Source organism: Geotrypetes seraphini, chromosome 12 (genome assembly GCF_902459505.1).
Source record: "Geotrypetes seraphini chromosome 12, aGeoSer1.1, whole genome shotgun sequence".
NCBI lineage: Eukaryota > Metazoa > Chordata > Amphibia > Gymnophiona > Dermophiidae > Geotrypetes > Geotrypetes seraphini.
This window is the reverse complement of record NC_047095.1, coordinates 103,986,916-104,000,372: the sequence shown is the minus strand read 5'-3', so window position 1 is coordinate 104,000,372 and position 13,457 is coordinate 103,986,916. Positions and strand designations below refer to the sequence as shown.

The following is a 13,457-nucleotide window of genomic DNA, read 5'->3' as shown; positions in this document are numbered from 1 at the left end:
TTCGTAAAAGAGGGGGCTAGATTTTTTTTGGACCATAGAAACAGTTGATTTCAACAGATAATGACCACTTTCATTCATGAATTATTCTCATTCATGTCTGTTTTCAGTGTGAATATGGATCATATCCCTCTAAAATTAAGATCATGTTGTATTTGTTTAAAAGTGTGTTTGAATTCTGCAATATTCCTATCAACTCAGGTTTTCTACACCAGTAGAAAAATATTTCAATGTATTTTTGTGTCTTCTCCTTTCCTTCTCATCTTATACCTTTTTGACTTTATGAGGGTTTGTTTGTATAGAAAATGCTACCTATGAGGGTGGTTTGAAAATTCTAGTAAAAAAGTTAGCTTACCTCTCCTTCCTTTCATAGCATGGTTTTTAGTGCTGGTTGCAGTATTAACAGCTTTGACATTCATAATATTCCTAGGAGCATCAGAGCTGTTACTACTGAGGCCAGTGCTAAAAACCAGCCTACAGTTTTGTAAAAGAGGGGGATTTACTTTTTTACTAAACTTTTCAAGCCACTCTCATATTTGGGTTTTGTTGAAGCTTGCTGAATGTTTAAAACTTTCTATCAAATTTCCCTTTTATTTTCTTCTTGAAAATTCAGTTGCTTAATACAATATTTCATTTTATTATACTGACATTATTAGTAGCAAATTTACAATCCCTCCTTTTAGAAAGCCAAGCTGGTGGCGGCTCCTGCAGTAACTGCCCCAAAGCCCATAGAGCAGGACGGAATCCAGTCAGGTTTTCAGGATTTCCCCAATAAAAATGCATTGAAAGCTATGCATGCACATAGATCTCATACATATTCATTGGGGAAATCCTGAAAACTGGATTCAGCCTTCAAGGAGGGACTTTGGAGACCCCTGCCATAGAGATTTAAAGGGCTTTGGGGTTTTTGCCACACCCATTTTTTTCTGTGCAAAACTATTCTAGGTGAAAACAAAATCACAGCCAGAAGTTAAAATATTAATCTAGATAGAATATATTAATTCCTTAGGAAAGACAAGAGATAAGATTGCATTCTTGACTACCAGTCCCTTGTCTGTATTTTAATACACAATCAATCTCTAATAAGATAGATGCAATTAGAAATCTAATATTATTTTACCGAACAGGTTCAAGTTTTAAGTTTCAAGTTTTATTTTAATTTGATGAGTCACTTAATTTAATTTTTATTAAGCAAGTTACAACATAGAAAAAAATAACATTTATTTTAATATAATGTTTAAAAATTTTAAAACAATAGTTAAGACCAATACACATACAGGCCAAACCGAGACATTAGGTAAAAACAGGGCAGAACTACAATTCAATATTTTTAGGGTACGGAAGAGAACCATAAATGGAAAAAAACATTAGGATGGGGAAGGTGAATACCTGGAGGTAATGTATAATTTTTGAACATAATTTATAGATTAAAAGCGTCTTTAAAAAGAAAGCTTTTTAAATTACTTTTAAAATGACTCAAATTATTTTCCTCTCTCAATTGCTGAGGTAAAGTGTTCCAAAGTTGTGGAGCATCACCGAGAACATATCTTGTAGTTGAGTTCCAATAATTTTCAGGGAGGGAACCACTAAGAGTTTTTGGTTAGTAGACCGAAGGGAAAACAATGTACTGTAAGGAATAAGTGCTTTATTGGTTATATTGTTATCACTGAAACATGGCTTTCAATTCAAGTAGATTCAATTCTTAGATATTTATATCTCAAGGATTATAAAGTTATGCACTTTCCTAGGTTAGATAGAAATGGCAGAGGTGTGGCAATTTTTTTTTCAAATTAAGCTTTTTAAACAGTAAATATAGTAGTAATGTTTTTGAACTGATTATCTGTCACACCACTGATAACACCTTGGAAAGCCCTTATTGTTGGTTCATATTCTATTTCTCTTCTCATAAAAAAGGACATTGCCTAGACTTATTGACATTTTTGGGTTCTAGAGAAGGAAATAGTATTATGTGTATTTCATCAAATCTGTTAGTCTGATGAGGTCATTTTTATTTTAGATTTTACCATCATTTGTAAAGAAAAAAAAGTAAGAGTCCACTGACAACTTCACATACAATTATTAGATATAAAACTGAACAATCCGAATTTTGGTCTATGATAGAACAGAAGGGCAGATTGGGGAACTTGGAATATATTAATTTTATTAAGAAATTGAATGTTTTATCTGAAGAAGTATTACATGTTATAGCACCTAAAAAGGAGAGATGGGTTAGGAAACAAATTTAATCCATGGTTTGATTCTGAATTTTAAAAAAATACAGAATTTGCACTGCTGATGTATAGAAAGGACTTGGCAGAAAAAGAGAATAGAAAACAGGGAATTGTAGAGAGAAGTGATCAATGTTTTTTAAAAATTTACCCCCTCATTTACGAATGCATAATATGGGTTTTAGCGGAGCAGTGGTGGTAAATGCTCCGACGCTCATAGGAATTCTGTGAACTGCTGCTGCTGGTGCTAAAACCTGTGCTATGCATTTGTAAAGGAGGGGGTAATTGAGGTAAAAATAAAAAAATCCTTCTGAGCATTCTCAGCTAGACCTACCATTTCGGCATCCATATGCCAACCTACATTTTTCATTATGCATAAAGCTTACTGGACCCCTGCTAAAATGGCTAAAGTGTTACATGGGACTTCAGAGCTCTGTTGGTCATGCCAACAGCAACCTGGGACTCTAATACACCTCTTATATGAATGCCCTTATTTACAAGTTTACTGGTCAGACATTTGGTCCAAAATCTTCTCAATTTTAAACATGAATATTACCGAGTTGCCCATGTCATATAAATAAATCATATTGCGTTCCTCTAATCCAGATATATCAATACCACCATTATATAAAAAAATATTTGATTTCATGATTGCCTTAGATATCTACCATATTGATTCCAATTGGAAAGAATTCTAGGCTTAATTTTTACAAATGGTGGAATCACCTCTGTGTCATCAGAAAGTATGAGGAAATAATTTTCAAACAAAATATAGCCAGATTCATAAAAATTTGTACCCCTCTTGATGAATATGTAAGGACTCATGTAAATCCTAATTAACTTTACTTTGTATATTAACTATACTATATTTTGCATATTATTATGTATATTTTGTTATCTGCAGCTTATTGTTTTGTTTTATTCTTATACTTTTGTATTTGTAAAATTTTAATAATAATAATAATAAAAAAAAAATATTATGTTTTGCATTTGGTCAATACAGACTTGAATAATCAGGAATAAGAACATAAGCAATGCCTCTGCTGGGTCAGACCTGAGGTCCATCGTGCCCAGCAGTCCACTCACGCGGCGGCCCAACAGGTCCAGGACCTGTGCAGTAATCTTCTATCTATACCCCTCTTTCCTCTTTTCCAGCAGGAAATTGTCCAATCCTTTCTTGAACCCCAGTACCGTACTCTGCCCTATTACGCTCTCTGGAAGCGCATTCCAGGTGGTGTCCACCACACGTTGGGTAAAGATGAATTTCCTAACATTCGTTTTGAATCTGTCCCCTTTTAACTTTTCTGAATGCCCTCTTGTTCTTTTATTATTCAAAAGTTTGAAGAATCTGTCCCTCTCTACTCTCTCTATGCTCTTCATGATCTTGTAAGTCTCTATCATATCCCCTCTAAGTCTCCTCTTCTCCAGGGAAAAGAGACCCAGTTTCTCCAGTCTCTCGGCGTATGAAAGGTTTTCTATTCCCTTTATCAGACGCGTCGCTCTCCTCTGAACCCTCTCGAGTAACGCCATGTCCTTCTTAAGGTATGGCGACCAATATTGGATGCAGTACTCAGATGCGGACACACCATCGCCCGATACAATGGCAGGATAACTTCTTTCTTTATGGTTGTAATACCCTTCTTGATTATGCCTAGCATTCTGTTTGCCTTCTTAGCGGCTGCTGCGCACTGTGCCGTCGGCTTCATTGTCATGTCCACCATTACCCCCAAGTCCCTTTCTTGGGTACTCTCATTTAATAACATCCCTCCCATTGTATAGTTGTACCTCGGGTTTCTGTTTCCCACATGTAATACTTTACATTTTTCAACTTTGAACTTCATCTGCCAACTCGTTGCCCATTCCCCTAGTTTTTTCAAGTCCCTTTGCAATTCTTCGCAGTCCTCTTTAGTCCGAGCTCCACTAAATAGTTTGTTGTCATCCGCAAATTTTATTATCTCACACTTCGTCCCTGTTTCTAGATCATTTATGAATATATTAAATAGCAGCGGCCCGAGAACAGAGCCCTCCAGGACCCCACTCATGACCCTTCTCCAGTCCAAGTAGTGGCCCTTCACTCCTACCCTCTGTTTCCTACCCGCCAACCAGTTTCTGATCCATCTATGTACGTCTCCTTTCACCCCACGGTTCTTCAGTTTCTGGAGTAGGCGTTCATGGGGCACCTTGTCAAAGGCTTTTTGGAAATCTAGATATATGATGTCTATGGGGTCTCCTTTGTCTATCTGTTTGTTAATTCCTTCGAAGAAGTGCAATAAGTTCGTTAGGCACGATCTCCCCTTGCAGAAACCATGTTGGCTGGTTATCAGAAGTTCATTTCTTTCAAAATGTTCATCGATGTTTTCTTTTATCAGTGCTTCCGCCATTTTCCACGGAACTGAGGTCAGACTCACTGGTCTGTAGTTTCCCGGGACACCTCTTGATCCCTTTTTAAATATGGGCGTAACGTTGGCTATCTTCCAGTCCTCTGGGATCATGCCTGTTTTCAGGGATAGATTGCAAATTTGCTGCAGTAGTTCCGCTCTCTCCTCCTTTAATTCCTTCAGAACCCTTGGATGGATTCCGTCCGGACCCGGGGATTTGTCAGTTTTTAGTTTTTCTATCTGCCTGCGTACATCTTCAAGGCTCACTTCCATGGATGTTAATTTTTCTGCTTGATTTCCATTGAAGAATTGCTCAGGTTGGATGTGTCTTCGTTTGTGAATACAGACGAAAAGAACATGTTAAGTCTTTCTGCCACTTCTTTCTCCTCCTTCACCACTCCCTTCCTGCCTCCTTCGTCCAGTGGTCCCACCTCCTCCCTAGTCGGTTGCTTCCCTTTAACATATCTAAAGAACGATTTGAAATTTCGTGCTTCCCTGGCTAACCTCTCTTCATACTCTTTTTTGGCTTTTCGAACCACTCGGTGACATTCTTTTTGATACTTCCTGTGAATTTTTTGCTAACCCCCTGAGGCTTAGGCGCTCTTTTACTAAGGTGTGCTAACCGAATTGCACACGCTAAACGCTAACTCATCCATAGACTAACATGCACGTATTAGTGTTTAGCATGTCTTAATCGGTTAGTGCACCTTAGTAAAAGAGGGCCCAAGCCTCATAGATACTGCATAGAATGATGATCAATCAATCCCTTCAGCGCAGATGTTAGCTGGTTATTTTAAGATTAAAATGACAATGTCAAAAGAAGATGCAGGACTACAAAACCACAAAGACAGTGTTTAGGATTCATTCAAGAAACAACTTGTTCTACTTCTGTTGGCAATATTGTATGGATATTAAATCAATTTGTGGCGAAGATTTCCTATCATTGCTTAAGCAATATTGTTCTTCCTATTGTATATTAGGTACTGCTAAGAATGCATTGGCATTGGGCAAAAGGTACTTTCTTGGTTTGCAGGGTTTTTTTGACATCAAGGACATATACCCCCTGTTTTACTAAGGTGCGCTATGCGTTTTAGCATGCGCTAAATATATTATAATAATAATAACTTTATTTTTGTATACCACAATACCACAAACATGCCCTAACCATTAACATGTCCAAAGACTAACATGCATGCATTAGTGTTTAGCATGTGGTTAGCGTGTACTAAAGTGCATAGTGCACCTTTGTAAAAGGAGCCATTAGAGTTATAGAAAATTACTAAAGATGCATCTATTCGTAGATGCCTTATTTTTGCTAAAGTTAATAAACTATCCATGATCTTTATTATCCACATTATGGTATTTCTCTGAAGATTGTATGTATGTTTATTTTAGTATATGTCTTTTTTATCATATATCTGCTTTTATGTGTTCAATTTAAATACATGGAGGGGCATAATCAAAAAAAATGTCTAAGTCCCCTTTTGGCCTAGGCCCTAAATGCTGAAAGTAGAAGCAGGGAAAATGAAAATTCTCTCTCAAAAAAAAAATTTGGGTTTTTTTGAGAATGGCCTGCTTCTACAATCAGATGTTTAAATGCCCAGACCACCACTACGTTTACACTTACAACACATAATTAACCCCAAAAAAGCCTAAGTCCCAAACACCCAAAACAAGAGCTTTTAGGTGAAGGAGGGGCCAATACTTCACCTAAAAGCTAGATTCTGTAATCGGTGTCTGTCAAAAAGAACACTAGTTACAGAATCCACACCCCCCAGCAACGATTGCGGCAGGAGAGATGGCTCATCTCCCCTGCAGCGATAGCAATCCCCCCCGAACTGTGGCACTTTGGGAGGAGGATCATGGCAGGAGAGAAGAGGCATCTCTCCTGCTGCATTCCTCCCACCGAAGTGCTGCGGTTTGAGGGGGGTGCAGGATCGCAATTGCTGCAGGAGAGATGCCCAATCTCTCCTGCCATGATGTGATCCACCTCCCCACCCTGAACCGATATTGGCAGTAGGGAGCCCAATCCCTCCTGCCCTGAAGAACCCCACGATGTGATACAGGCAGGAGGGAGCCCAACCCCTCCTGCCCCAATGAACCCCCAACCCCGATCTATGCAATGTTTGTGAATCAAGATCTTGATTCACAAACATTGCATAGCTCGGGATGGTGCAGAGAAAATACAGAAGTGGGGACTTTTCTTGAAACAGCCTACAGGTGAAACATGTCGAAATGACAGGTCCCTTCCCGATGTGAACAGGAGAACAATACTAAAGAGACAAAAAAAGATAAGTTTTAATGTTGAAAGTTTATTAACTTTTATAAGTTATAAGTGGAGCACAGAGTACTTTAAAGTTTATGTAAAAAAAAAGAAATAATGGGGCTAGTGAGGAAGCCATGGCCACAAGTATATTGGTAGCCATAGAAAACACTTGGCTAACCATCGGCATACCTGAAGCCCTTGAAAAATGAATAAAGGAGTTTAAGATTTAGTTTGGATACTGAATGTTAATCTATGGATGCATTAGCGGTTAGCCCGCTTGTATATTTAGCGCGTGCTAAATGTGCGCTATAACGCATAGCGGACCTTAGTAAAACAGGGAGTTAGTGTTGGATTCTGCTGCTTACAGAGTTCTAATTAAGCATATGATATTAACTTTTTACTGTTAACAAATCTTTATGAGGATATCAACATAACATATCTGAAATAATAAAACGCTAGCCACACATGCGCACTCAACTGCGTGCTTCCGTTTTCCCTGATCCGACATGTAGGTCCGTGGCCTTGCAGGAGTGCGCATGCGCGACTCCCCAGCCTTACTACTTCCCAGCCGCCAGCGTTGGACTCCCTGCTCTCCAGATCGCGGTGTACAGACCGGTAGGGCACTGGGAGCTAGGGAGAAAGCAAGGGCTCAGTTCGTCTTCGTCACCCCTCACCCCCAATCCCCGTTGAGCCTCCCACCCAATTTTCTCTTCTTGCGGTCTGGCCGGCTACCTTAGTTCCTTGCCGCCGCCGCCACCTTCTTCCCTTCCCTTCACTTCACTTCCCTTGGTCGACAAACCTCTTGCCTCCAGCAGCGGCCGCAGCAATGTAAACACGCTGCTTCGCCGCCTCTACTGCCTTGATTTGCTCTTCCGTGTCCCTGATGACATCATCAGATACGCGGCAGAGCAAATCGGGGCAGTAGAGGCCACGAAGCAGCGTGTTTACAGTGCTGCGGCTACTGCTGGAACCAAGAGGTTTGTTGACCGCGGGAAGGGAAGGGGGTGTCGGCGGTGGCAAGGGACTAGGGGAGCTGGCCAGACTGCGAGAAGATAAAATCGGGTGGGCCACGAAGAGACAGGGAGGAACTGGAGAGGAAGAGGGAAAGGGGCCTGCTAGGAGGCAGGCAGCTTTGCTTGGGGGGGAGACAGAAGGGGGGCCATGGAGAGACAGGGAGGAACTGGAGCTGGAGAGGGAAAGGGGCCTGCTTTGGGGAAGGGGTGTGCTTGGAGGCAGACAGCTTTGCTTAGGGGGGAGACAGAAGGAGGGCCACAGAGAGACAGGGAGGAACTGGAGCGGAAGAGGGAAAGGGGCCTGCTTTGGGGGAGGGGTGTGCTTGGAGGCAGACAGCTTTGCTTGGGGGGGGAGACAGAGGGGGGGCCACGGAGAGACAGGGAGGAACTGGAGCTGGAGAGGGAAAGGGGCCTGCTTTGGGGAAGGGGTGTGCTTGGAGGCAGACAGCTTTGCTGGGGGGGGAGACAGAAGGGGGGCCACAGAGAGACAGGGAGGAACTGGAGCGGGAGAGGGAAAGGGGCCTGCTTTGGGGGAGGAGTGTGCTTGGAGGCAGACAGCTTTGCTTGGGGGGGAGACAGAAGGGGGGCCACGGAGACACTGTCAGGGAGGAATTGGAGGGGTAGAGGGAAAGGGGGCTGCTTCGGGGGAGGGATGTGCTGGGAGGCAGATCATTTTGCTTATGGGGAGAAGACAGAAGGGGGGCCACGGAGAGACAGTTAGGGAGGAACTGGAGGGTGAGAGGGAAAGGGGGCTGCTTTCTAGCACCCGTTAATGTAACGGGCTTAAAGATCAAATAACTTTGCAGTGACGCACAATCCCTTTGGAATTCCATTCCCAATTACCTCCACTTCATTTTAAAATAAAGCTGAAAACATTTCTGTTCCAAGATGCATTCAATACCTAATTGCCCTTGTAAGGGCTAAACAAATGCTGATAGCAGAAGGCAACATCCTTCCCTTCACTATCGTTTTTTCCTTAATTGTTATCTTCTCTCAAAATATTATAGTTCTTCACCTTTTTCCATCCGTTCCCCTCTATCTTTGAGTTTGTTTAGACATTTTTAATTGTCAAATACTAACCTTGTTTTATATGTTGAAAGCTGTATTTTTATTGTACACCACTCAGAAGTCTGATTGAGTGGTATAAGAAATTTTAAATAAACTTGAAACTTGAATTTCCCCACTCATCCCAAACCCCACAATCAAAACTTCCCTACCAATCAAAACTTCCCTTTTCTACCCAACCCTTTTTCCTTAGCACCCCAATGACCAATCTCACAGTGGCTATACTTGGAATGGGCTGCCTAGTGCGGTCTATGAAGATTTGGCGGCTTTGACTCTGAAAAAGCAGAGAGATTTTCAGGGAGTCACTCGCTATCTGCGGCAGGCTGGATATAAATACCGCTGACAATTTTCTTTTGCTATGCTGATGACCATTGGGTGTGTGCACAAGCGAGTTAAAACCACTGCGGAGGCGTGGAGTGCTTTGAAAAAATTGTTGGGAGACGCTTTGCCAGTGGAAGTGTATAGTGAGCCTGGTGAGCACCTTGCTGGTGAGTGGAGTTCGAGATGGCAGAGAGTATGGTTACAGGACAAGCCAAAGAGGATGCTTCCTGCATCGGAGGTTGAACGTCCACCATGATGCTGCAGTTTGGACTTGTTGCTGGCTTTATACTTTTAAATGTTTGTTTGGGAGAGCAGTTTAGAGCTCTCGGGGAAGTAGACTTTGGGTAGCTGGATGGTTGTAGGGAGGCATGGGAGTGGAGGAGTTTGATTGTATTAGGGGATGGTGTGTTGTTTGGGAGTGTGCTGGAGTGTATGGGTAAGGGGGTAGACTGGGATGTGTGGGTATTTTCTGGGTGCATGTTCTATTGCGGCCTTGCCATTGGTAGGCCTTCCTTGTTTAGTCGGTCTTGGCTAGCTATGGGGTTGGATTGGGTAGACGGGAGGAGAGGTAGGGGGAGTTGATGTTTTTGGAAGGTTAGAGTGGTTTGATCTAGGGGGGCATGGTTGCTTTGGAAGGGAATGTGGCTGGAGGCTGGGCTAGCTGCGTTCGGGTTTGAGTTAGTGATGATTTGTGCATAGCAGGTTGGGGATGGCTATGCTTAAGATAGTGATGTTGGAATGTATGGGGTATAAACTCACCAGTCAAATGATCTAAAATATTACAGCACTTACAGCGGCATAAAGTAATGTTGCCCTGTTGCAAGAAACCCATTTAAATGTTAAAGAGCATAGTAAACTTCAGAAATGGTGGGTCAGGGATTATGTAGCGGCTGAATGGGTGGACAAGAAGGGGGTGGTCATTTTGTTTCGGAAGGGTGTGGTTACTAACTTGGAAGTATTGGACAGGGATGAAAGAGGGCACTTTGTTATCTGTCGGGGAATGCTGGCTAAACGAATGATAATTCTTGGCTGTTTTTATACTCCAAATATTTATGACCCCCTCTTTTAGAAATGGATGGTGGCTGCCTTACTACCATATCAAGGGACTGCAAGGGTGGGGATTTTAATGCAGTCTGGGACCCCTCACTTGATTACTCCGGGGAAGTAAGTTTGGGATAGACTCCGGAGGCTCAAGGGTTGCAGAATATGGGACAATTGCTTGATTTGGTTGATGTGTGACTAAACTAAACTAAACCTTAAGTTTATATACCGCATCCTCTCCACGGAGGTGGAGCTCAGCACGGTTTACAAGAACTTAAAATATAAGAAGAGAAAGGAAAAGGTTTACATGTGCTTATATATAGAATGGAAGAGTAAGGGGGAAAATAGAATTACATGTTAGAGAAGAGCCAAGTTTTCAGTTGCTTGTGGAATAGTTGGAGAGAGCCCAGGTTCCGCAACGGGATAGTAAGGTCATTCCAGAGACCTGTAATTTTGAAGAGAAGAGATTTTCCCAGTTTACCTGCATAGAGAACATCGCGTAAAGAGGGGAAGGATAGTTTAGGTTCATAGACAAAACCACCGAAGACAAAGGCGCGCGCCGACAACTGAGCGCAAGACGGAAGCGTGCACCAAAGAAAAGGAGTGTTTTTAGGGGCTCTGGCAGGGGGTTATGTTGGGGAACCCTCCACTTTACTTAATACAGATTGCGGTGGTGTTGTGGGGGGTTTGGGGGGAAACTTAACTGTTTCCCTGTTTTTTAGGGAAAAAGTGAAGTTTTCAGTAAAATGTGGGTGTTACAACCCCCACAACGCCCCCACAATGCGGCACGATCGGTATAAAGTAAAGTGGGGGGGTTCCCCCCACACACCCCATCGGAGCCCTTTAAAACAGTCATTTTCTTCGGCGCGCAGCTCCGCATTGCGCTCAGTTGTCTGTGCGTGCCTTTGTCCCGGCGCGCTTTTGACCTGACACCATAGTTTATATCTTTGGGCGGGTCTGGTGGAGTCAGGACTCAAGGAGTTAAAGGATAGTGGGATTAGGGGAGGAAGGATGCTGTAAATGATCTTAAAAGCCAAGCAGGAGTGGGGAGACATGGTCAGATTTGTGTTTTGTAAAGATCAACTTGGCTGCACTATTCTGGATAAGCTGGAGTCTTTAAAGACTTCTTTTGTTAGGCATAAGTAAATGGCATTGCAGTAGTCAAGTTTGGAGAGGATGATGGATTGGACGAGGACGGCAAAATGTAGGATCTTACTTTCCTCAGCATGTGGAGGCTAAAAAAGCATGATTTTGCCAAGGAGTTGAGGTGGTCATTGAGGGAGAGAGAAGAATCAATAGTGATACCAAGGACCTTTGCTTAAGAACTCAAGGTGCAGAGCAGTGCCTGTGGGTAGTGTGACGTGTATTACATCGAGTGGAGAGAGATTATACCCACTTGTCTTGGGCTCAAAATACACAGTCGCGCATCTATTACCTTTTTGTGTCTAGTTCCTTGTTTGGCTCAGTTCCTAGAGCAGAGATTGGTATGACAGTTATATCTGATCATGCATGGGTATGAATGCAGTTGGCTGGGAGGGGATGCCCAATCTAGGGTGTTTCTGGTTTATCTGTATAAGGATGTTAAATTTCAAGAGATGTTGCATGAATAATGGAAAACCTATGTCCTTCATAATGAGCTTCATCGGGGCCATCTGGTGCTTTTTTGGGAGGCTGCTAAAGCAGTGATGTGAGGTGCTATCATTAGTTATGTTAGCCATGTGTGCAAGATGCGTGACCGTGAGATTTTGTGCTTGGAAAGGGATCTGAGGCAAGCACACCATCTTTTTGGCAGTACCCATTTGGCAGTTGATAGGGCCCAGTATCTGGAGATTCAGATCACCTTGAATGAGTTTTTACACCAATGGGCACACAAATCCATGGCATATTATAAATATCAGCTTTACAGTCATGGCCAGAAAGGTGGAAATTTCTGGCTCGTCTGGTTGCCCCGGCTCGGGGATCATGGGCAATTGTTGCTTTGCAGAATTCACATGGTCAGCGGGTCCATACGGACCAGGGCATTTGTGACATTTTTCAACAATACTATCGGTGGTTGTATGTGGATCCAGGGGAAGAGGGGCTGACCGGAGCCTTATATCTTCAAAATATCGGTCATCCTTGTGTTACTTCACAGGAGAAGGCAAAATTTGAGGCTTTGGTTACCCCGGAAGAGGTGTATGCTGCTATTGTGCAGAGTCCGCTGTTGAAGGCCCCTGGAGAGCATGGATTCCGGAATGAATTTTACAAGATTCTGGGGATGGGGATTGTGGATTCTCTTGCCCAAGCGTTTAATGTGATGATTCAGGCAGAAGCAATGCCACAAATTCTCAACATAGTGCATATTTTAGTACTCCCTAAGCCTGGGCGGCATCATATGGAGCCGGAGGCTTATTGGCCTATCTCGTTGTTAAATGCGGAAGTAAACTGTTAGCTAAAATTCTGGCGAATTGACTGGCCAGGGTATTGCCTGGGCTTTTGCATGAAGCACAAGTAGGTTTTGTAAAAGGTAAGTCGATTGCTTGGAATATGCGTAAACTATTGCTCTCATTGGAATTGAGGGCTTTCCGGCAACAGAGGTCACTTTTAATCAGCTTTGATGCAGAAAAAGCCTTCAACCGGGTTTGGTGGGATTTCATGTAGGAGACTTTGCAGGCCTATGGGTTCAGGATTTTTTTAATTTCAGCTTTGTGAGTGCTGTATTCCTCTCCTCAGGTGTGTATTTTAGTGAATGGCATGGAGTCGGGTCTTTTCCCTATCTTTTGTGGGACCCAGCAGGGTTGTCCACTGTCGCTGCTCCTTTTTACGTTGAACTTAGATTCACTTATTTGAGATGTGTACGCTATGCGGACGATAGTGGGGTTTCAGGTGGGGCAGCATCAGTTTAAATTAGCAGCTTATGCAGATGATCTGTTAGTTCATATTGTGGAACCTGAATGTTCGTTGACGGCTTTGCTGGAATTACTGAAGGAATATGGGGAGTATGCTGTGTTGTAGCTTAATTTGAATAAGTTGGAGGTGCTGGCATCCTTGGAGGAGGTGCAGGATGGGTGGGGGCCTTACTTTCCCCTGCGATGGGCAATGGGCTCTTTCCAATATCTTGGGGTAACGATATCTATAGATGTTGCGGCATTGTATAAATTAAATGTGC

At 42.7% G+C, this 13,457-nt stretch overlaps 1 protein-coding gene across 1 annotated transcript in view; it reads left to right on the top strand.

Moving 5' to 3' along the window:
* Positions 1-13,457, top strand: part of LOC117346860 (vomeronasal type-2 receptor 26-like) — a 164,008-nt gene that overhangs the window by 486 nt on the left and 150,065 nt on the right. The window lies entirely within an intron of this gene.